Here is a 22469-nt window from a genome sequence, read left to right on the forward strand (position 1 = left end):
AGAGAGGGAGCTCCGTGGGGAGGGTGCTCCATGGGGAGGGAGCTCCGTGGGGAGGGAGCTCAGTGGGGAGGGAGCTCAGTGGGGAGGGAGCTCAGTGGAGAGGGAGCTCTGTGGGGAGGGTGCTCTGTGGGGAGGGTGCTCAGTGGGGAGGGAGCTCAGTGGGGAGGGAGCTCGGTGGAGAGGGAGCTCTGTGGAGAGGGAGCTCTGTGGGGAGGGAGCTCTGTGGGGAGGGTGCTCAGTGGGGACGGTGCTCCGTAGTGGAGGGTGCTCTGTGGGGAGGAAGCTCTGTGGGGAGGGAGCTCTGTGGGGAAGGTGCTCGGTGGGGAGGGTGCTCCGTGGTGGAGGGAGTTCGGTGGGGAGGGAGCTCTGTAGAGAGGGAGCTCAGTGGAGAGGGAGCTCCGTGGGGAGGGTGCTCTGTGGGGAGGGAGCTCGGTGGGGAGGGTGCTCCATGGGGAGGGAGCTTGGTGGGGAGGGAGCTCTGTAGGGAGGGGGCTCTGTAGGGAGGGAGCTTGGTGGAGAGGGAGCTCCATGGAGGGTGCTCTGTGGGGAGGGAGCTCAGTGGGGAGTGTGTTCCATCGGGATGGTGCTCCATGGGGAGGGAGCTCGGTGGGGAGGGTGCTCCATGGGGAGGGAGCTTGGTGGGGAGGGAGCTCTGTAGGGAGGGGGCTCTGTAGGGAGGGAGCTTGGTGGAGAGGGAGCTCCATGGAGGGTGCTCTGTGGGGAGGGAGCTCAGTGGGGAGTGTGTTCCATCGGGATGGTGCTCCATGGGGAGGGAGCTCGGTGGGGAGGGTGCTCCATGGGGAGGGAGCTTGGTGGGGAGGGAGCTCTGTAGGGAGGGGGCTCTGTAGGGAGGGAGCTTGGTGGAGAGGGAGCTCCATGGAGGGAGCTCAGTGGGGACGGAGCTCCGTGGGAGGGAGCTCCGTGGGGAGGGAGCTCCGTGGGGAGGGTGCTCAGAGGAGGAGGAGGCCAGGCAGCTGCCCTCCCCTCTTCCCCTGGGTGCCCGCCAGAGCAAGGAGGGTCAGAAGGCAGCCTGCCTGCGTGTGAGACAGGCCGGGGTCTGGATCCCAGCCCAGCAACTAGAACCTGCATGGACAGGTTCACAGCTGCCCCTCAGCTCCCTCGCTGAGAAAACTAGAAACATAATGTCCACACAGGGGCTGCTGTGAGGATCAAATAAGATGCTGTATAAAAGTCACCTCACACCCAGGAGGTTGTCATGGGATGCTGGTTCTAGGGGTCACCTAAGCAGACAGAGGGGACAAGACTGCATTCAGGTGTGAGGCCACCTGGCACCTCTCTCTCTCCCCCACCAGAGGCACAACAACTGTTATTGCCTGGAGAGGAGATCGAAACTAGTTGCCACCACCGTTTCTTGCTTTCCTCAATTTGCAACAGCCACCAACTGCCTGCCTCCCTTTTAGGACTCAAAGTGCTGAGTAACCAACACCTCCATCCAGCGTTTTCAGGCAAAGAGAGACAGGAGACCACCATGACCACCTTGAGAGGGTATGCCACCCCAGCAGACTGATGGGTGAGGGCTCTGAGCAAGCTGGTGCTGGATTTTCCAGGACTCCTCATAGACCACGCACTTCCCAAGGGAGATCTGAAAAGACAGGCTTCCATGGGTCAGAGGGCTTTACCTGGTCAGGTCACTGATGTATATACAGCTCCCAGAAAAGTGCCCAGCAGATGAGAGTCCTCAAAAATATGTGTTAAATGAACAAATAGTTGCTGAGCAGATGAATACTTCAGGGGCTTCAAAGGTAGCCGGCCTCAGATTGCTTTCCGTCTGACCACTTACTGCTGCTGCTAAGTCGCTTCAGTCGTGTCCGACTCTGTGAAACCCCATAGACAGCAGCCCACCAGGATTCCCAGTCCCTGGGATTCTCCAGGCAAGAACACTGGAGTGGGTTGCCATTTCCTTCTCCAATGCATGAAAGTGAAAAGTGAAAGTGAAGTCGCTCAGGCGTGTCCAACTCTTAGCAATCCCATGGACCACAGCCTACCAGGCTCCTCCATCCATGGGATTTTCCAGGCAAGAGTACTGGAGTGGGGTGCCACTGCCTTCTCCGCTCACCACTTACTAGCAGTGAGCATTTGAAAGTCACTGACTCTTCACTCTGTAGCCTTACTTCTAAAGTAGAGACAACCCCATCGATGTTGGGGAGAGTCTGATGGATTAGGGACAGTACATGCCAAATATGTGCGGAGAAGAAACCAGAGTGGTCTGGAGCCCTTAGGTAGTGCACCTGAGGACCTGGAGTCAGGAGCAGCTGGCCTTATCCTGATGCTGGTGACCTTGAGATACTGCACTCCTCGGATCCGCCAAGGCAGAACAGGGAGTCGACATGACCACAGCCCTTGGCCCCAACCAGACTTTCTCAAGGAAGACCATATTCTTATGATGAAACAACCCCTCCTCCTTCTCTCTGGTGGCCCTTGGAACATCTGATCCCAAGGATACTGGTGAGACCCTGTCATCATCATTACTGACCTCATGCCTGGATATCACCTCCCCTCTCAGCGGGCTTCCTCTCTCTCTCTTTCTGGCTTGGGTGGTTCAAGGCCAGAGCTACCAAGGTGAGCTGTGTTTCCCCTCAACTGGGATCATTTGGCCGAGAGAGTTATGGCCTCTAAAACTGCAAAGCGGTTTGGTCAACTATAAACCAACAGGATACCTCACTTGCAAAAACACCCTGCCTTCCAAGATCAACGTAGTCCCGCCGTATCAACATTCCCAGTCTGTTTGCACTAGTATGGCTTCGATAGAACTTGTATCAGTATAAATATTACTTTAGCTTTTAACTGCTAATTATATCAACATAAACTTAATTTATAGTGATAATCACAGCCATAATGTGCGGCTGCCAGACACCACCACTCATGCTTTGAGGCTTCATGTAAACTCCGCCATTAGCAATCACGTAAATGCCCCCATTACTCATTACGATACTGGCTAAAGGACTTCTCTAATTGACTCCTTCCCAAAGTCCATAGTAGGCAAGAAAAAACAGAAGACTAGGCAATGTGGATCAATTCATTACCGCAAACTCGTTTCTTACAATAGCCCATGCTGTTAATATGAGATTGCAAAGGGGGACCTCAATCTGGCAGGAGCATAGTCTCAGTTTTGAACTTAGTTTAGGTCACATTGTATCAACTGAATCAAGATGCTCTCACTCAGATAAATGCCAAATAACACTTAGTTCATACAGTGCGCTAATTCTATCTCCCCGAGTCAGGATATAAAACAGAAAATTGGCTGCAGCTTGTGAATTCGTACTGCTTTTTGAATTCAAGAGATTTGAAGTGCTTTGCTAATTTCAACTAGTGGTCCTTTTCTGGTGACAGTTTAGTGAATGTTTGTTTATGCCACCCAGTATTTATCGAATACTGTTCCCATCTTGAGGCAACATCACCCAGAGTTTGCTTAGAGTACTCCGGTTCCCCAAGACTCTTAGTTCATACTGCTTTTGTAAAGAAGGCTCTACCTCCCGCTCCAAGAGCGAAGCACGTGATGACCTAGGACCATCCAATCAGCGTATTCTGCCCACACTCTGTCCACAGTGATTGGTTCGGGGTTGGGAGCACATGACCCACATCTGGCCAGTGCAGGTCAATAAGATTCAAGTGTAGGAAGCCCAATTTCTTTTCTCCCTCGGGTAAGAGGAATAGAGAACTGCGCTGGGGGTTACAGCTTCAATTTGCTGACCCCATGAGGAATGCTGAGTAAAAATGAAGCTAATAACCAAGAGTAGGAGAGAAACAAGTGCCCGTCACATTTAAGCTCCTGAATCATTGTTTGTCTGAAACCAGCCCTTTCCCTGGACTTTTCAATTATGCGAGTCAAGAATCCCTTTTCAGCTTAATCCAGTTGGGCTGTTGACTTATCACTTGCAGCCAAAGTAATCCTAATTGATACAGGCAGCAGATGGACATTGGGTAGGATTAGAAACATTTCGAAGATGAAGAAATGGGCGTATAAAGAAATAATACCCAGTCAGTAATGAAGTTGTATAAATTAAATACAGAAGGGTAAACAGATCCTAAATATTCCAGAGCCAAAGGACCTTTTGCAAGTACGAAAGGATTTTAACAAAATTCAAAAATCAGAAGTTTAAAATCACAGATACAAAAACCTGTGTCTTTCTCTTTTCACATATTTCTGATTCTCCAATCATTTCAGTGCTAAAGAAAGTAAAATCTCTGGAGAGAGAAACAGAGGCTTCAGGAGAGCTGTTTGGAATTTACAGGGAAGGGGGGTTACCCAGAGTCAGTGAAATGATCAATTCCAAAATCAGAAAAGTTGGTGAGAAACTAAAGTTAAATTCGAGAAGCCAGATGTGTCAGATCCTCTTGTACTTGGCAAATCTGGTTCCGTGTGCTGGGCTGAGCCGAGGAGAGGAAAAGCAAATCCTCGGGGCTTTTGAAGATACGGTTTTTCATCTTGGAATCCGTATTCCCAGAGCCTCACCTACTGCTCTCTGCCATGCCTTTGCCGGGCATGTTATCTGTCAGGGTCCCCCTCAATTAGCACTTTGAACGCAATCACAACATTGGAGAGTGTGCCCTCCTCTGCCAGGGGCGGGTTGGTCTCTGCAATTAAGCTAAAGTTCAGGTTTCGGCTAATAACAGGAGAGCAATGTGACAGTGAAGGGAAGCCTTAGTCACTAACTCATGCTAATGGCGCTGTAACCACCCAGCCACCAGCACGCCACGTGAAAGCCGCTCACGCAGTGTCACTCTGATCGCAGAGTGTTTGCAGGTTTATTTCACAATATTACCGAAGTCTGGCAGTTATCTAAGTGGGAGTGGTTTTACGGGAAGGGAAATGGATGGTCGTGTTTTAAGTGCCGGTCTTAGGTCTCAATATTTTATGAAATAGTCATTAATTTTCAATACAGGGAGGATGGTGATACTACAAGGCCTGCATCTTTATGCAGAAAATGTTCCCTGGATATCCCTTAGAGTTTGGTGAATGTAGGGGAAACAATACTCTCTGATTTATGGAAGGGAGATGGGAATCATCTCACCAGCTCAAGTTATCCAAGAAGATGCGTGCATGTGTGCTAAGTCACTTCAGTCGTGCCTGACTCTTTGTGACCCTATGAACTGGAACCCGCCAGGCTCTTCTGTCCATGGGATTCTCCAGGCAAGAATACTGGAGTGGATCCGTGCCCTCCTCCAGGGGAATCTTCCCAACCCAGTGGTCAACACTGTATCTCCTGAGGCTCCTATATTGTAGGTGGGTTCCCACTGGGGAAGCCCCTTATCTAAGAAGATAGATAGATCACTGCAAAGAAGGGGACAGACAGTAAGACGCTGGGTGATAAAGAAAATGCAGAGAAGGAAGATAATCTGCTCATTGCAGAAACCCTAGAATCCATGCCTTCGATCACTTCTTGAACACAACTGTATCCAGTATATACCTGTTAAGTGCCAGTCACTCCGATCGGCACTGCGTGTTCAGAAGCCCAGAAAGTAGAAACTGCTCTGCCTGCTGGCAGTTTATCTGGGATCCACGATATTATTTTGATCCTCAGCTCTGGCCTTCTGCCAGATGCCCTCACTTGGAGAACAGGCTTCTGGGGGCAGAGAGAAGAAGGGCTTCGTGACCTCTTTGGGCTCCTGGGTCCTCGCTCAGGGTTGTACTTAGAGGACAGTATGTGAGTAAAGGGGTGCTCAGTCCTGGCCCAGTGATGATCAGGTGCCCTGCGGGATCTTAGTTCCCTGGACCAGGGATTGAACCCATGCCCCCTGCAGTGGAAGTGTGGAGTTCTCACCATGGAACAGCCAGGGAAGTTCCTGGGAGTTTATCTTCCTTTGGTCACAATGAGACCCTGTGAGGTCTTGCACTCAGGACACCCTGTCACAGAGCCATCGCAGGCACCCACCAAGTCTTTTAACTACTTCTGGCTCTTGGATCACCCAGTTTTAGCCACTGGTGACCTAGAAAAAGGTCAACTTTCATGTAATCGTTATATTTGAGCATTTGGGATTGTAGGGATTAACCCATGGGCCCTGACGCAGACGTGGTTCTTTCTAGGTCAGTCGGATAAAGCAGGCACGTGGACCCGATCCTCTTTCTGCCCGTTAAAGCTTCCTATCACGTTCTCACACTCCACTGGCTGCTTTGCACGCTGGCAACAGGAAACACACACGAACAAGGTGCCTGGATAAGACCGTTGTGGTTGGCGCGACTACAGGAGCAACAGCTTAAAACATATACTCTAAACACAGCAGGTCATTTGTCCAAAATGGCCACATCCGTGAAAACACACCACACGGTCTGAAGGGCTCCAGAGCTCACAGTGTGATCAGGGTCATCTGTCAGGAGGTCAGTGTGGTTGGACTCTTACTTCAACAGCTGCAGATCTCCTCCTAAATGGATGCTTCCATTTTTAACTATTAATGACATGCAGGCACGTCCCAGCTTCCCTCTAGAGCACCATCTATTCAAAATTAATTTATTAAAAATGCATCCTAGTCATTAGTGCTAAGCAGATTTATGAAAAGCAGATAGGATACATAAATGTGCGGGCCCTGAGGTTTAGATCTGTGCCGTGTTTATGTATTAATAGAACCCTGGCGATGTGTGTCAATATTTGTAGATGATCATTTTGGAGGTCATTTATTTCTCCTGGTCCATTTCTCATGGTGACATGGCTTTCCAGCATCTTCTGACAGGTAGTAGTTGACACCAATCTACGTTAACTTCAGTTTATGCTGAAAATACCCCACTAAGTGAAGGCAATGTGTGGGTAGATGTTGCATGCTAGGGAGACTTAAAATTTCTTATTTTAAAATGATGGGTGTTTAGGCTTTTAATTTTTTGACTTGTGTTTTTACTATTTCCTTTGTCTTTTTTTAGGTTGTCAGCTGACTTAGTGACAGCTGGCAATATGGGTGACAAAATCTATTTTTTTTTAAAAAGACTTTTCATAAGAACTCAGGTAAAGTCTTAGGTAGGATTTCTCTGTTAACTACCTCATCAGTGGGGGACCGGACTGTGCTAGTGGAAAGAGAGGGGAAGAAAACCCCTAAACCTTTAAAATAGGGGCTTTCCTGGCGGCTCAGACAGTAAAGAACTCGCCTGCAATGGGGGAGACCTGAGTTCGATCCCTGGGTCAGGATGATCACCTGGAGTAGGAAATGGCAACATACGCCAGTATTCTGGCCTGGAGAATCCCATGGACAGAGGAGCCTGGTGGGCTACAGCCCACGGGGTTGCAGAGAGTCGAACACGACTGAGTGACTAAGCACGCAGACTCACAATAATCATAGAGTTAAATTTGGGGCCAGCTCTTTGGGCTAGAATGGTGCATTCCCTAACGTTGTAGAATTTCCATATTGAGGTGTATTTTAATACTTAAGATACTTAAGAGTTATCTTTCATACTTAAAAGTATTAAGTAACATGTAAGCCAGTTTCTCATTTTCAAAAGAAAAGTACATTCATCTATTTATCATTGAATTCTAGGGCTGAAAAGGGATCACAGAAAGCACGTGGCCTTGACAGAACGCTTGACAACCGAGCCTTCCGAGGCTCAGGAATTAAGCGTGTGGCTCGTGGTCCCTTCACTGCAGTGGTACAGGCTGTACACACACTCAGATCCTCCCGTGACACCAGGCCTCCTACCTCCCCATTTATCATTCTCTGTGCGTCTAAACTTTCTGTTACCTTATCTGACTGCTTATCAGTGGGAAAGAGAGAAATGCAGAATTTTAGAGTTGGAAAGGACTTATTGACTGATAGACATCACATAAATATTTATGTAGCTAGCCCCTGTTATGTGCCTGGCATGACATTAGATGTTGTGGAAGCTAACAGAAGTAAGTCACTTCCCTGCCCGAAGCATTCATAATGGGGTGGGAGGGAATGGCATATGTGTGCATGTGTGTGCGTGTGTACGTGTGTGTGTTTGTGTTGGTGCTGGTGCCAGGGTGGACATGGGGGTTGGAAGGGACAGTTATTAGGGGAGAAATGCCATCTCGTACTTGCTCTGTGTTATAAGGGACAAGATACCGAGTCTGTCTGGGATGGGAGATAGCCCAGGACGGAGTGAGCCCTCCACCTATGGTCTGCAAACTGGGCTTCAGAAGCATGCAGGGAGTCTTATTTTTAAAAACTACAGGTTCCCAAGACCTCCCTGGTGGTTCAGTGGTTAAGACTTCGTCTTCCAAAGCAGGGATTGCTGATTCAGTTCCTGGTCAGGGGGTTAAGACTTAAGATACCGCATTTCTAGAAGAGGGCTTCCCGGGTGGCACTAGTGGTAAAGCACCCTGCCCACACAGGAGATGTAAGAGACGCGGGTTCGATCCCTGGGTCGGGATGATCACTGGAGGAGGGCATGGCAACCCACTGCACTATTCTTGCCTGGAGAATCCCTTGGACAGAGGCGTCTGGCAGGCTACAGCTTGTAGGATGGTAAAGAGCTGGCACGACCAAAGCGACTTAGCACACGTGCCCACACACAGGGGACTTGGATTAGTCCAGAGCGCCTCAGCTGACCATTATTTCCCACCAGGCCACTTCTGACCTCCCTGGTGAAACAAAAGCTGTAGGTCAGTGTACCCTACACCCATCAGTGGTAAAGAATCTGACTGCCAATTCAGGAGACGCAAGAGATGCGGGTTCAATCCCTGGGTTGGTGGGGAAGATCCTCTGGAGGAGGAAATGGCAACCCATTCCAGTGTCCTTGCCTGGGAAATCCCATGGACAGAGGAGCCTGGTAGGCTACAGTCCACAGGGTCGCGCAAAGAGTCGGACACGACTTAGTGACTGAGCATGTGTGCATCCTACACCCAGGCCTTCAAGCTGCACATTCCTCTGACTGGGGGACCGAGCAGTCAGCAGGCTCAGGAGACCAAGGTGCAGGGTGGGCAGCGTCTTCCTCCAAGACTGAGATCTCACTGGGATGGAAAACAGGTCTCCCTGGAACCGGCAGCAATTCCAGAACAATTGTTCGCATTTCACTGCTAATTCATGATAAAATGAGAAAATAAAACTAAAGCTAAACTTACTCAATTTTAAAAACTCTTAGTAAAAAAAAGGATCCCTACTATCTACAGTATGCAAAATAATAGTAATATTTTAAATTTTCTTATTTGGAAAAAATAAAAAGTTGTCAATCTTATGTCAGTCCCTGGAATTTACAAAGGTTTTACTGGTCTCTGAAACCCACAAATCTATGTCTTCTAAACAGAAGCCTTTCCCTCCTCCACCCTTTCCCCTTGCCATTGTTCAGCCGCTAAATTGTGTCCGACTCCTGATGACCCCATCGACTGCAGCTCGCCAGGATTCCCTGTCCTTCGTCTCCTCCCTGGTGATGAAGGGCTTCCCTTTCTCCTTCAGGGTTTAGTATTTCACTGAGTCGTGTCCGACTCTTTGCAACCCTATGGGCTATAGCCCACCAGGCTCCTCTGGCCACAAGATTCTCCAGGCAAAAATCCTGGGGTCGGTTGCCATGCCCTCTTCCAGTGGATCTTCCTGACCCAGGAATCAAAACTGCATCTCTTCCAGTTTCCTGCATTGCCAGGTGGGTTCTTGACCACTAGCACCACCCTTACACACACTCAAGTTACACGGCAGACAACACTCAACCTTTTAAATCTGCTCTTTCGGAGGGAGGGGGTTACTATCTTATCAAGTTGGTTTTGTTTTTTTTTCCCTGTTCAACTTAATTCACTATATTGTCCTTCCTGAAATCAACCTGAATGCAGGCTTATTTAAAACAACTTAAACTCGAGTTAGCAATGTGACCATTTATTCAAACTTCTAAAATCACTAAACAGACTTTTAGAGATATGACGGTTTTTCTCCCCAGTGGAGGCAGAAGGTAGTTATTCCTTCTCCCCAAGCCAGTTTGCTCTGGAGAACTCCTTTCTTTCAGTCATAATATTTGATGTCATCCACCGCTGTAGGATTTCAGAATCAGCCAGTAGAAGCACGTGTCTCCCTTGTGGCTGGGGGGCTCGATTTATGTGGATATGAATAAGATTTATGGTGTGTAATAAACATTACTAAAACGTGACAAAAGAGTGAAGATTTAAAGACACTTACTAATTTAAGATGACATTTTAAACATTCGCAGTCTTTAGAGCAATACATATTTCAGGTCTTTGTACAGGTTTTCAGGCAGAATGCCTATTAGGAAATGAGAATCATCTGTGTACTTTTCTCTCTTTGCAGGGGGGCCCCACCCGCACTTAGCGCTCCCCAGTAGCTCCCCAATCCCTCAGTGTTCACTGCTGCCTTCATGCTCAGCACCTAGATGTTAAACAAATTAGCATCTTAATATATGAGGTGTGACTATGAGGTCTAAAGGGAAGTGGGGAAGAAAAACATATGAAAAAAAAAGAAAAAAGGCTGGCCAGGACTTCAGTTCTGGATGCCCTGTTAGAAGCCCAAGTTTTAAAGGACTGAAATTGATGTAGTGCCAGTCTTTTGGAATCTGCTGCCAGGGCTATTTTTCCTCTTACATGGGAAATTATACAAGGAAGTCTACTGAGAAAACATGTCATGGATTTGGAAAGTTGGTGCCTGGCCAACTTTGACACATCTGGTTTGCCGGGCAGTCTCTGCTCATCAGCTAACAAGGACTTACGTGAACCCAGCTCAGTCCGGAGCCAGCCGCTTGATCCCTATTTGATCTCACCTGGACGCCGGCCCTCAGCTCTGGCCTGGCCCCTCCATTCAGGGCCTCTTTTATTTCCAACACAAAATGGTCTCGTGTTGTTAAATGGTCTCTAATTTTTCTAATAGCAGACAGTAGAGTTCCTTGCTGGTTTTCAGTAACGTGCTTTATTTTGCCTCCCTAATTTGCTCCCAGTCGAATCTGATTGCATTTTACTTGGGCAGCCGGGAGGGGCTGTGGCTGCCCAGAAAGCCATGGACTTGAAGGAGTCCTAATGATCTCACGGGGTGTTGTGTGTAATGCAAACCCCGGGTCCCCTCCACTGTGCACACGCCAGTCTTGCTGACTGACATGCACTTAAGCACTCAGGGCTGGTTTCCAGCGTGTGATTTACTCTCTCCCTTTAATTACCCAGGAGATGGCAAGCCAAGAATATTCGAGGCCTTCCTTTTTTTATTTTAGGATAAAGCGTGTTGCCTGGAACAGGTCACAGGCAGCACCTCTGGCCCTTGGGGACGTGAGTTCATTCAGGGAGGGGCTCCGTGACAGGTTCCAGGAGGGCCCATCTCTGCATTTCTAGTCATTTCAAAAATAGAGACCTTGGAGAGGAGTTGCAGGAGTGAATTATGGTCAGTCACAGAAGAGAACTTAACTCATTCCGAGGTAGCCCATAATGTTCAACAACCCATATTATAGGGAGCGATTTTCCTCTCTTCTCCAATTGTGGCATCTAGTACCCCACGCGTGGAAGAGCAGAGAGTGGTTCCCTCTCTTGTATCTGCTTCAGGGACTATCCAGGGCCCCCTATACCTATACGGATAAATGAAAGTTAATTCTTGACGATAACCACTCGTTTCTGTCATCAACATGAGCGCTGTTCAAACATGAAAGCACAAGAAATGAGTCAGGGCTGCAGAGCTCGCAAAGATGATTTCTTATAGCTGAGGGTGTTCACACACCCGTATCCTTGGATTTTTTTTACGCTAAGTGAGTCTTTTTTTCTTTTACCTTTCTGGATGCTACACCTTACCTACCATCAGGTAGACACATGCCTGGTATTATTTTTCTACCACCAGTGGAAGAGGAGTCGCAGTTTATCAGCCGACTCAATGGACACAAGTTTGAGCAAACTCCAGGAGATAGTGAAGGACAGGAAATCTGATATGCTGTAGTCCACGGGGTCACAAAGAGTTGGACATGACGGAGCCACTGAACAACAAGCCCTGCCTTCTTGAGGTAGAGAGAGCTTTTCAACATCATCACAGCCCCACTCTCACATCTGAGCTAACCATGCCACGGAGAGGTCTTTTTCCTTGAAAATGATGACTTCCTTATACCACAGGTGGTTCTGTGCTATGATGTAGTGCTGACCTGGGATGCATTGGTTACAAAGAAAGCAACTCTTTTCCTTGAAGAAAACATCAGCAGAAAAGGTGTTAGAGTCAGGTTCCCCTCTTGCCAAGTTCTCTAAAGGTCTTCATCCCATGACATTATCATCAGAATTTGGAGGTGGTGTGGGACAGTGGTTAGGTGCTCAGGTTGTTAGCTTCAGAAAGCAAGCTGTGTGACCTTAAGAAAATGACTCACTATCTCTGGATCCATGAAATGGTAAGAGTGTTAGTTCAGTCTCTCAAAGTTATTTTTGGTACTAAAAACTGGTGATTCAACACTAACAATGGTTGGCAGGCAACTCTGTACACACTGTTCAGTGAACAGTATCTGTTTATCTCAATGTTTGGGAAAGTTCCCTCTGTTTTTTAAATTGTGCCCATCTTTACTCAATGACTTTCAGTTACGCATTTCTGACTGTTTTTTCCTTCCATTCATTCATGATGTTGACTGGTTCCTTTTGCTTTTCTCTCAAAGCAAATGAAACTATTCAGGCTTGTCCTTAAGCGGAGGTGTAAAACACTAGATACTCAAAGCAAAAATAGTAAGAACTATTGAGAAAGAATTGTGAAAATCAACACTTGTTAATAGACGTCATTTAACTAAACAGTTGGGACCATAATGAAAGTTCCCTAGAAACAAAGTTCCTTCAAGCTCAGGCAGAATGAGACTGCGGACTCAAGAACCTTGTGCAGGCAGGGTAAGGGCTCTGTCTGGAGTCTAACTACTGCCTGAAATGTTAACCTCCTCTAAGTATTTAGGAGCAAAATGAGATCATGTTAAGTAAACAAAAGTACTGAAGTGGAGGGGGAGAGAGAAATGAAACAAGAGTGGTACCACATCGGTACCAGATTGAAACTGGGGAATGGAGGACGAGGACATAGGGTAACATTATTCTCTTTGTTTATTTACAAGTATATTAAAAACTTTTCCAATATAAAAATTAAAAAGAAATTCAGCTCTGAGGCAGGTCTTACTCTAGAACAAAGAGGTTGCAGAAAGAAGGGTGGAAGGTTCTGGAAACTCATCTGGCAGAAGTCCCCAAAGCCACCCACAAGAGAAGAAAAATCCCACAATGATTTTACTAATGTCACTGCTCCTCCAGAGAGATCTGTAATCACTGTCACATCCTATCTGAAGGTGGGCTATAAACCTTGATGAAATTAGCCAAGGCCAAGGAAATTCTTTGCTTCTGTTTCATAAACATTTCCTTGACCTCCCACTGGGCGATAGATAGTCTAGATCCCATGGATATTTCTAATATGGGCTCTGAAAGCTCTTAGCACAATTAAATTAGGTGAAGAATGAAGACGACTTATTGCTAACTACTCCTTGGAGTGTCTGTTTCCTTGAGTAGACTTCAGTTACCCAGTTCCATGTTCCCTGACCTAACATAGAGCCCGTTCCCTGGTAATGACAGAAGGAATGCTGGTTGACTAGGGTTGCACTGACACTAACAAATACGGTCTACCAGATGCTCCAAAAGGAGATTTAAATTTTCAGCGCAGCATGGTGAATTAAAGAGCACACACTTTGGAGTCACACATAACAAGCAAGTGAAGTCACTCAGTCATGTCCAACTGCTTGTGACCCCATGGACTTTGGCCTACCAGGCTCCTCAGTCCATGGAATTTTCCAGGCAAGCGTACTGGAGTGGGTTGCCATTTCCTTCTCTATACTGATGTTCAAATCCTGCTCCACCACTAGGGAGGCTGGTGGCACCGGGTCTGTGGTTTGGTCTCTGCATCACAGTGATGAGATTGGTACCTCAGCTGACTCACATCCCAGGGACTCTGGTGTGAGCTTGAACCAGAATCGGAAGGTGCTTTGGGAATAAAGGAACATTTAAATGCATTACAGAATTATAAACATTTAAGACAATAAACATAAGAAGGTGAAGATGCTTTAAATAATGTAAAGTGAAAGTATTAATCACTCAGTCCTTCCAGCCTCTTTGTCACCCCACAGGCTGTAGCCCACCACGTGCCTGTGTCCTTGGAATTTTCTAGGCAAGAATACTGGAGTAGGTAGCCATTCCCTTCTCTAGGGGATCTTCCTGACCCAGGGATCAAACCAGGGTCTCCCACATTGCAGGCATATTCTTTACAGTCTGAGCCACCCAAGAAGCAAGTTGTTTAAAAGCAGAAAATGTCCTAAGGTCTTATTTTAAACCAAAAGTCCTAAAGCTGTTTAAGTCCCAAAGCCTCAAAACTGCTTAAAAGTAAAGATTAACTGATAATTTATTCTCATCTCAGTTGAAAACAGAAAGGATAGAGTCTATATTGGAAAGACGCACTGGAGAAGAACATGAAGATTGTCTGGAGTCTGATGGCAGAGATACAGGCAGTGCTGAGCTCTGTATGACCATCATGAATACCAAAGTAATGCTGTATTTATTCTCTCCTTTTCTTGATGTGTATATATATATATTTTTTTTTTCTCCAAATTTCTGATTCTAAGGGAAAGCTTTTGCTGAAGGAAGAAAAAACAAAGCAGGGTTGACCCCCTATTCTACTCCCTCACCAGGATTCCTTAGGGTCAACATAACCTCTCTCCATGATGGGAAGAGATCCTCCAGCCCTTCAGATGGGGCTGAGCTTTGAAGCCATGAGCCTGGTCCATCCCCACTCTAAGACGTCCTGGTCATTAACCAGCCATGGCTGAGGCTGGAGGGGGCCTATCGCATTCTGTGAAGTCATCACCGTGCATAACAAGCCTCAGAGAGACTGAGCCTCTAGCTTCCTGTTACCATCATCAAAATGAATGAGACAGGTCTGGGGTGACGCTGGTCACGAAGTAAGGTCACCTAATGTGACTTCTTCACTGGAGAAATGAGAGTGTGAAAAGAAGTGGAGGGCTGATCTCAGAGCTGTAACTTGTGGCTTGACCTTGGACACATCTCAACGATTGTAACCCGAAGCTGCCACATGCCTCAGGCGGTACCCCTCTGTCTTAGAAGTGGCCTATCCTTCTTTCAGGCTTCCCGGTGGCTCAGCAGTAAAGAATCTGCCTGCAGTGCAGGAGACACAGGAGACAGGGGCTTGATCCTTGGATCTGGAAGATCCCCTGGAGCAGGGCATGGCAACCCACTCCAGTATTCTTGCCTGGACAGAGGAGCCTGGCAGGCTACAGTCCTTGGGATCACAAAGAGTCAGACGTGACTGAAGCAACTGAGCATGCACGCGGTGGTAAAGAACCTGTTGGCCTATGTGGGAGACGCAGGAGACACGGGTTCAATCCCTGGGTCAGGAAGATCCCCTGGAGAAGGAAATGGCAACCCACTCCAATATTCTTGCTTGGGAAATTCCATGGACAGAAGAGTCTGGTGGGATGCAGTCCACGGGGTCACAAAGAGTTGAACATGACTGAGAGACTGAGCACATCTCCCCCTTTCAATCCTATATCATTGATTCTGGAATCCTGATCCAGGCTGGCAGCTCCAAGCCATTTGGAAAGAAAAGCAGAGGGCTGTGAATGAGCTTTTCCCACCTTTACCTCCCAGCTTGACCTGCAAGCCCCCACCTCCAAGTCCCTGGATGTCCTGCAGAGGCAGAAGGAAGCCCTTGCCCAGTCCAGCCCTTCCTCCGCAGTCAGGAAGCCCTGCTCTGAAGTAGGCAACTGACCCCTGTCTCAACGTCTTCCTCTTCAGTACGTTGTGGCTCATTTCTGTCCACAAGCATGTATTTATAAATAGAAGATTGATCCACTTTTTCACTCATTAATACATCAAGTATCTGTTAAGCACGTCTATATGACAGGTGTATCTGGCTACATTCTGGAAGAACCGCAGTGCGTGAGATGCCTCCTGTCCGTCAAGATCTTCTAAGGCTAGGAATTTTGATTGTTTCAATGTCCAGGATGGTAACTGACCCTGAGGAGCTGTGCAGAGCGTCCCTCTCATTACTGATAAAAGTGGCCAGGGCCACCCACATGGAGCAATGGACCCAGGACAAATCACAACCTACAGAAGGACAGCTCTGCCCCCTGGCTTCTCCCAAAAGGTAACATCTAATTTAAAGGAACAACAAGAAACCCTTGGGAAAGAAACAGAAAGAAATGTCCCAGAAGTGTAACCTGCAGCCTGCGGTGGTGACGGAGAGAACGTGGGGTGGGGGTGGGGCGAGGAGACGATGTTATTGGTGGGCTCCCTGGGTAAGTCCTCAGTAGGGGAACTTTTTAAAACCTTTGAATAAGTTTTCATGTGGAACCTCCCCCTCCCTCTTCCCTATTCTCCTCACCCTAAAGTAGTTCTGGTTGTCTGATTAAAAACATCACAGGGGACCTGACAATCATTTTACCAGGGCTAAGCAAACCTGTATTCACATATTCTACTCCAACTACAACCCTGAGCAAGCACCTAGGAACCAAAGGAGGCCACGAGGCTCTTCCTCTCTCTTCTATCTGAAGCCCTGTTCACCAAGTGAGGGCATCTGGCAGAAAGCCAGAGCTGAGGATTAAAATAATATCATGGAATCCCACGCCTCCCTTTGGAAAAAACCAGAGATACACGACACAATGGGGAGAAGAAAGAAAATCCACTGGGCAAAGAGGCAGGAGTGCCCTCGAGTTCCCCTTCTAACTTCAAACTCCCACCCAACAAGTGACACATGAGGACCAAGGAAATAATACATTTGAAAAGCACTGCAATAGCTCCCACCTTAACCTTTCATCTGTAAAACGGGCATAGTAATAGCACCTACCTTATAGGGTTATTGCAAAGATTAGAGTTAACGCACACAAAGCATTTAGAATAGTGGTAAAGACAGAGTAAGCGTTTATATAAATGTTTGCTATTTTAAAAGTCAGATCTGGGCAGGACGCAGATGGTAAAAACGTTTAACTAGAGTTACTGAATGTCGGTACTATTTACAGAGGTGGTGGTTTCAGGAGTCAATGAGGGATGGCAACATGACTACGGAGAGCGAGGGTCCAAGGCGGGAGTTGTCAAAGACACAGGAATGGGAGGAGACACACCAACCTTTCTCTCCTTCCACCTCTGATCTCCTGCCTGTGTCTCCATCACCTGAACCAATCAGAAGCGGAGGACAGACAGGACCAGGCTGCCCATGGGGTCAGCCTCTGGGGCCCCCATCTAATGGAGGGGGCAAACCAAGAATAATTAGCATAGCTGTCCTTAGCAATGATCCTGGTATTAGTATTAACCAGTGCAAATTAATACTATTAATAGTTAACTATTAACTATGAATGCTATTATTCATTACAGGACCTGTTTCTTTCGTTATGGTTTGAGTGTTATTCTTAAATGGCTTCCTGTTTGAAGGATGTGTCGACATCACTGTTTACATTTGGGCAGTTTTCGTTGCCCATGAATTAAAGAGCAACCAGAGCCCAAAGCACTTGGAGCTTCATCCTGATTTGGAATCTCAAGCACTCCCCTGCTTGCAAACCATCTCCCACCCTGGCGAGCCTCAATTTCCCTTAACATAAAAGGGAAAGAAGAGTTCTAACTCTCACAGCAGAGTTGTGAAAAAGAATACCCTGCCAGAACTGAACAAATATAAGGAACTGGCAGATATAAAATTCTAAAATATTTCTTAATAGTATGCACGAGTTCTGACTTAACAAGCACGGCATATTGTGGCTACCCTGTTAAAAAAAAAAATCCGCTGATCATTTTTCACAACTTATTTATTCTTGGTGCCTATTTCCTTTCCAAGGAAGGAAGGGGGATAAAAGAACTTTAACATCTTTTCTTCTTTACAGAGTGCCTTTTACATTATTCCTGAAATTCACTTCCACACACACAATGTATTTCAGGGTCTGCTTTCTGATTTGAAAAAAATAAATCTAAATTATTTTCTATAGACTTTTAAAGCATTTTGTTCACTTAAATGTGTATATTTCTGCTCTAATTGAAATTCCTAAATAGTCACTTTCTGAACTGTCAAAATTGTAAAGCTGTTGATGGGCGCAGCACTGGGGTTTCCATGGCAACTACTTTCATTGCCTAGGCGACGCTGGTCTGGTGATATCACCACTGAACTGGCTCAACTCTTGAAAGCTTGGCGGCTCCCAAAAATGTGCAAGTATGTCCTGAAAGTTTAACGGGCTTTTATTTTTAATGGCTGGCACCCAGCTTGGATCCACCAGGACTCGGGAGACGGCAGTACTGTTCTGAGGCTCAGTGTATGGGATGGGAGATTTGACAAGCATGCTCATACTACCAGATCCTACTTGGATGGTGATGTATTATGTGAAGAGCTCCCAAATAATATTTCCATCAGTCATTGCGGCTGGGATGTAAGTGGAGTTAAGAAACACAATCTTAGTTCACTCATGAGATAATAAGATGTTCCTGAATATTTGGAGTTTAGACTGTCTCATAACCCTACTATTTTTTCTTCTCCTTTTTTCTCTTTTTTTGCATCATGTGTTTATTTTTTTCTCTCTTTCCCTCTTTCCTCCTTTCCCCTTCTCTCTTTTTCTCTCTGTCTGAAGAGACAAGGGATACTGAAAGTGGGAAAAATCGTGATTTTTTTCATTTTGGATGTCTATTCGAACACAGTTGTCATTCCTAAACTACCTCCTATTACACTGTTTGTGGGAAAGTTACATTTAAAATAAATCATTTCTTGATAAGCAGTTTTATTGGTGCGTGGTCAGAAATTACCCAGGGAGAAGGAGCTCATTTAGCTTGCCTTTTTTTTTTTTTTTCTGCCTATGGAACTCAAGTTTCTTCTAATTACATCCGGAGGAGCATTTAAACAGGGTGGTCCGTTTTAAAGCAGTCACATTTAAATCTACTTTGCATTAAATGAGCTCGCTTTTAGATGAGTTTGGCTGGCTCAAGAATACATCACAAAATGCAAATCTGATGATAAATAAAGCTTTGGCTACATCACGGAAATGGGGAGCATTTCAAAAAATGATGTTAGCACTGACTGCTAAGTGAAATGGCATCTCTCGAACACGCCTCATATTTTAAACATTGAAATGTATGCTACTGAATCAAACATGTCCATTTGACGTGTGGCAATTCGTAAGTCACACAAAATGAGGTGCAAGCTTTCCCTCACAAGTTAACACTGGCGAAAATACGAGGTTGAGAAAGGGCTGTTAGAAGTCAGGAGAATAAGGAAATGGCTCTGCATACTTATTCCAGAAGTCATGCTGAAGGAAGTAGTGGGCAGAATGGGAGTTGTTGTCTGGCGATTATTCCTCATCTCCTTGGGACCTGCTGCTGTTGAGATGTAGCCCCTGTTAGTCTGGCTCTCAGGAGAAAAGAGGGGGACTGCAAAGGGGAGGATATCAGATAGGACTAAAAAATAGTGTAATGGGCTTTTTAAAGAAATAGCTCAGGGCTTCCCTGGTGGCTCAGTGGTAAGGAATCCACCTACCAGGGCAGGAGACACGGGTTCAATCCCTGATCCGGGAAGATCCCATGAACCAAGGAGCAACTAAGCCCGAGCACCACAACTACTGAGCCTGTCCTCTAGAGCCGCGGTCCACAAGAGAAGTCACCGCAGTGAGAAGCCCACCCACCGCGACTAGAGAGGAGCTCCCACTCGCCGCCCTCACAGAGTGAAGATGCAGAAGGGTCAAAAATAAATAAATTAAGTTACAGATACACAGAAACCAAACAGCTCAGACTCTACATACAAAAGAAGACTGCTCACTTTGAAGTATTGACCAGTGACTGAACTCAATCTCCACTTTCTCTCCCATTCCCAGAACCAGACCCATCTCTGATGGTTGGGGGCCACCTGCAGCTCCAGGGGTGGGAGGTAGGTATCATCGGTGGTCCTAGTTGGAACCTTCCTACTCCAGACTGCTGTGATATAATAAAGAACGTAGGTGGTCTTTGTCTCTGGTCTGGCACAGAGCTTCAGAAGATCTTGGGCTATCCTGAGTTATCCTTCTAAAGTATAAACTTTAGGTGTATCCCTTTAAATTCATAATGAGACCTTTTTTTTTTTTAACCACACCTGTGTGTGTATGTGTTTGTGTACTCAGTTGTGTCTCACTCTTTGCAACCCCAATCCCATGGACTGTCCCACCAGGCTCCTCCGTCCATGGAATTTTTCAGGCAAGAATACTGGAGTGGGTTGCCATTCCCTTCTCCAGGGGATCTTCCTGACCCAGGGATCGAACCCTCATCTCTTTCATCTCCTGCACTGGCAGGTGGATTCTTTACCACTAGCCCCACCTAGGAAGCCACACCTGAGTTTATGCTAAGTAGATGACTCAGGGTAGGGCCAGGAGACAATTTCAGCATCCAGACTAAGGTCAGAAAAACCAACCACAAGATTACAAGGTTGGGATTTCAGCCCCCTCCTCTGACCTCTGGGAATGGGAGAGGGATTGGGATTGAGTTCAGTCACTGGTCAGTGATTGAATCAACCATGTCCACATGATGAAACCTTGACTACAAAAAAAAAAAAAATAATAATAATACTAACAAATGAAGCAAGGAGGCCGTGAGAGCTTCCTGGTTGGCGAACACACCTGGATTCCAGGAGGAGAAAGCGTAGGAGCTGAGTCACACCCTCTCACTCCCCAGGACTTGGGCCTATGTGTGTGTTCATCTTGGATGTTCGTTTGCCTGTTTTGTAATAAAACGGTAATTGTAAGTATAGTGCTTCCCTGAGTTTGGTGAGTCATTCTACTGAACTGCTGAATCAGAAGGAATCATAGAAACCACTGAATTTATACCCAAGATGGTAGAAATGTGGGTAGCCTGGGGACCTCACTTGTGGCTGGTGTGTGTATAAGGGTGGTCTTGTTAGAGATCTTGCCCTTTCACTTACGGGATCTGATGCAAACTCTGGTTAGTTAACATCAGAGTTGAACTAAATTGTGGACACCCAGCTGAGCAGGGTGAAATATCAATAACCTCAGATACGCAGATGATACCACCTTTATGGAAGAAAGTGAAAAACTAAAGACCCTCTTGATGAAAGTGAAAGAGGAGAGTGAAAAAGCTGACTTAAAACTCAACATCCAGCAAACTAAGATCATGGCATCTGGTCCCATCACTTCATGGCAAATAGATGGGGAAACAATGGAAACAGTGACAGACTTTATTTTCTTGGGCTCCAAAATCACTGCAGATGGTGACTGCAGCCATGAAATTAAAAGATGCTTGCTCATTGGAAGAAAAGCTATGACCAACCTAGACAGCATATTAAAAAGCAGAGACATTACTTTGCCAACAAAGGTCTGTCTAGTTGAGGGCTATGATTTTTCCAGTAGTCATTTATGGATGTGAGAGTTGGACTATAAAGAAAGCTGAGTGCTGAAGAATTGATGCTTTTGAACTGTGGTGTTGGAGAAGACTCTTGAGAGTCCCTTCGACTGCAAGGAGATCCAGCCTCAGTCCTAAAGGAAATCAGTCCTGAATATTCATTGGAAGGACTGATGCTGAAGCTGAAACTTCAAAACTTTGGCCACCTGATGTGAAGAACTGACTCCTTGGAAAAGACCCTGATGCTGGTAAAGATTGAAGGAGAAGGAGAAGGGGACAACAGAGGATGAGATGGTTGGATGGCATCATCAACTCGATGGACATGAGTTTGAATAAGCTCCAGGAGTTGGTGATGGACAGGAAAGACTGGAGTGCTGCAGGATATGGGGTCACAAAGAGTTGGACGTGACTGAGCGACTGAACTAAACTGTGGACACCCAGCTGGTGTTGCAGAATTGGCATCAGATTCCAGTATGTCACCCTGAGGCTAAAACAAAAGGTCCCAGGATGCAGAAGGCTTGGGTTAAAATGCTCATATTGTTACTGTTCACGTAACTTCTCTTAAAGATTCCATTTTTCTCATCAGGTACTGTTGGTAAAAGAACAATAGTCATATTCAGGGCTAACGTGAGAGTTAACTATATTGGAAAAGCACTTTATGAACTGAGGAACACAAAGCAAATATTGGCTACTATTGTGGCCCAGACTCTAATGTATAATCAAAAATCTTATTTATAACCCAACAAGAGCTTTGTGGCCCAATTTTCACCCTTTTTCAAATCAAGTGAGAAAATAATGAATGTAGATTCCCAAAGCTCAAGACATAAATTTGGTTCTATGTGTCTTTTGTGTGCATGTCTGGGATTTTTTTCAACCAAGTTTTTTCCACTCCGTTCCAGGCAGAAACTCGACAATTTCTTCTCATGAATCATCTTTCTATGGCACTCTTCCACACCCGGCAGAAAAATGATGTGAGGCCACGGTCTTTGCTGGCCGGTACTCAAACAAAACATGCAAAACCGAACTGCATGTGGTCTTTGAGTCATTCCTGAGATCCTGAATTCTCTCAACCCCTGAATCTGAGTTGGATTAGTGGGAATGCCAGCTGGATGCCGTGGGGACGGTTGCTCTCAAGAGTCAGCAGAGAAGGATGGCGGTGAAGGGATGTGAATAAATATGTTAGCTGCACCCACTCATGAAAATGAGACTCTATGCCTGAAACAAAGGTGAAGTGAGCCT

Source organism: Bos indicus x Bos taurus, chromosome 23, assembly GCF_003369695.1.
Source record: "Bos indicus x Bos taurus breed Angus x Brahman F1 hybrid chromosome 23, Bos_hybrid_MaternalHap_v2.0, whole genome shotgun sequence".
Taxonomy (NCBI): Eukaryota; Metazoa; Chordata; class Mammalia; order Artiodactyla; family Bovidae; genus Bos; species Bos indicus x Bos taurus.